The sequence below is a fragment of the Polypterus senegalus genome, chromosome 14 (genome assembly GCF_016835505.1).
Source record: "Polypterus senegalus isolate Bchr_013 chromosome 14, ASM1683550v1, whole genome shotgun sequence".
Classification (NCBI taxonomy): Eukaryota; Metazoa; Chordata; class Cladistia; order Polypteriformes; family Polypteridae; genus Polypterus; species Polypterus senegalus.
Window position 1 is genome coordinate 79,720,157 of NC_053167.1, and position 3,457 is coordinate 79,723,613.

A 3,457-nucleotide genomic window follows, 5' to 3' on the forward strand; every position below is an offset into this window, starting at 1 on the left:
GAGTCATTTTATGAGTCGTTCTACACTGAGCACTGTCGCTAGTGCAACAGTGCCATCTCCCGTTTGGAGGTGGAATAGATAATACTAATACCACGTGAAACGGCAGCGGCCGGGGTCGGTAATAAATAAGAAAGGGGCGTGGCTTACCACCTTGACTGAAGCCGTGAAGATTTTATTCTTGAGCTCGCATGAGAGTTTTAAAGAATATTTCAGGGGAAAAATATAAATTTAGTGTTTGTTTTATATAACGCTTTCACAATGACATTTTGCAAAGAACACAATCATGGATTTAAAAGCAAAAAGGTAACCAATACGTTTACTATATTTTACTGTCACGCAAGCAAATCTGACTAGGATGAAACTTCAAAAAAATATGAATAACGTACTGCGCCTTTACTTACACTTTGTTTCCTTACCACCCAGTTGTTGTACATGAATAGTTAATGGATAATGTGAAACAGTTTTTAGATCATACCTGTATATTTAAACCTTTTACGTATCAACATTAAGGAATTCGCCTGATAATTTGTGCTACATACATACAGTGTTGAGAGCGGCGTTTTCTTTTCCTGTTGTTTCCTGTTGTATATAATTTATATTTAATAATATGATTACTGTATTATCTAATTTTCCTCTTTTGCACCTTTCTTTGTTTTTTAAATAAACATTTACTTCTACGTTGTTTTCTTTTCTCACTAGACCTTCTGATTTACTGTTTTTGTTTATAGCCGATGACAACAAAATAGCACAGAGCTGCTTGCAAAAAGCTGCCAGCTTTCTAACCAATGACACCCCACAACCCAGAAATGGATTAATGGCATTTGAGACTGTTATGTTACAACTAATGAAAGCGGGAACCACATTTATTTTACATGCATGCATTTTTGTGAAGTCATATAATTCAAATCCACATCATGGGGGTGAGGTTTGCAGACACTGTTTGTACACAAACCAACCTTACAAAGAGCAGCAGTCCAGAACATGCTCACTTGTACTGGTGCTACTCTGAATCAGGGCCGGATTTAGACTTGATAAGGCCCTAAGCTATTTGAGACATGCGGCATTGGGACAAATAATGCTGTAGTATATTTAAGTGTATATGACAATTGCTCACTCGGACAATTTGTTTTGGGGGCCCCCAAGAAGGCGGGGGCCCTAAGCTATAGCTTGTGTAACTTATACGTAAATCCTGCACTGCTCTGAATATCTTTGAGATGTAGGAGCAGTAAATCACACATGTGAACCTGACACAAGCAGTAGCCAAGGTAGCACCTGACATCGGGATTCTGGAGTTATGAAGACAACCACTTTCATCTCTGAATTTATTTGTATTTACTATATATCCCTCTTTAACAAATACAGATTTACAGATATAATATGGCATCAGTGGCCAATGGATTTTGATGTTTTTTTTTTAATCTATACTAATAAAAGGCAAAGCCCTCACTGACTGGCTCATTCCTTACAGCTTACTTACAAAAGTTGGGCAGGTTTCATTTCGAAATTCTACGCATAATGGTCATAACTGGAAGCTATTTTTCTCCATATACTGTAATGGAGTTGAGCTGGATGGCCATGGGGGTGGAGTTTCGTGAGACATCATCACGCCTCCCACGTAATCACGTGAACTGACTATCAACGCAGTACGTAGAAAACCAGGAAGAGCTCCAAAAAGCGCTGAAGAAAACATGCGTTATATAATTGCGAAGGCAGCGAAACAATAAGAAGCGAGCAACTGACATTTACAACCATATTCATGAGTGCTGCTACTACGGAAACAAAGCACGGTGTAAACCTAAAGTTTAAATTAAGTTCATAGACAGGCTGTCGCTGGCGTTTGTCATGCCCACATGCGGGGTGCGGGATACAAGTTTAATGAGAGGACGCAGGATATAAACGAGAGTTTTGATCACTTTGTAACTAAGTTAAAATTGTAGGTGAAGGGGTGTGCTTATGCAAATTCCGAGAGACTGTGTTTGTGGGGGATTGACGGTTAAGGCGGGTGGGAGAGTCACGTCATCATCTCCCCTCCCATTTACCTAATTTCGCTCTGAGCTGAGCTCCACGGCTAACGCCGTCTTCCGAAGCAACTTCGTCACACTGCCACCAAATACTCACAGAAAAATCCACAAGTTAATACACACCCTGTCTCTAGAGTTTCTCCACACTCAATGTATTCCTCGCATCCCCTTTATCCCCTCTGATCTCCCATTTCAATTCAGATGCCTCCAATTTCCAGTAAGGCTCTGCTGCGCGATGACAAGTAATAAGTCTCAGGGACAGACCCTACAAAACGATGCCATTGATTTCAGGAAAGATTGCTTTTCTCCTGGACAACTATACTTGCATTCTCAAAAGTGAGCTCGCGCAGCTTCGTCATATTGCAACCGGAGTGCAGCCAGAAACTTTTAAGTGCCGGGTCTTAGCTACCATTAAATTAAGCCGTGGACATCGCAACATCAACAACAACATTTTTATATAGCACATTTTCATACAAACAGTAGCTCAAAGTGCTTTACATAATAAAGAATAGAAAAATAAAAGACACAATAAGAAAACAAAATAAATCAACATTAATTAACATCGAATAAGAGTAAGGTTCAATGGCCAGGGGGGACAGAAAAAACAAAAAAACTCCAGACAGCTGGAGAAAAAAATAATAAACATCACACAAGAGAGCAGCTCACGTGAACTTACTGAACGCAGTACGAGTGATCACTTCCATGCATCAAACTTGTTCAAAAAACGCATTACACAATTGACAAGGTGATGGCTTTATATGGCGTTCGTTTATAAAGCAGCGGAGAGGCTGTGTAAAGGCTGTTTCACAAAAAAACAGCAGAGCGCCACACTCTGAATGTATTGATAGCATCACCGTTATACCTTCTGATCTCCCATTTCAATTGAAATGCCTCAAATTTCCAGTAAGGCTCTGTTTCGCGATGACAATTAATAAGTCTCAGGGACACACCCTACAAAAGGTTGCCATTGATTTCAGGCAACATTGCTTTACTCCTGGACAAAACTATACGTTGCATTCTCAAAAGTAATATATAAGTAATATATATACACACCCCGATCTACATACTGTCAAATAAACGAACCACACACCTAGCACAACATGAGAGGCTTCGCCTTTAGCGCTGACGTCTGAGGTTCGATTCGTGAGAGTGGGTGCAGTGAGTGTGTACTGCCTGATGAGCCCAGTACTGTTTGCATTATTTGGTAGGAATGGAAGTTGAATTTAGTCTTTAAATTTCTATGGTGAAAAAAAATTTATGCAATGATGATTAAATTTAACTTTCATTCCTACTAAACATATTTCTGTCGACCAAATAAAAATTTAAATATTTAAAATTTAAATAGAACTTGAACAAATACGATAGTTCATAATACCCACGCAGCACTAAGTGCACGTAAGATTAGGAGTCATCCGTTTTAACAAGCAGCGTATTGC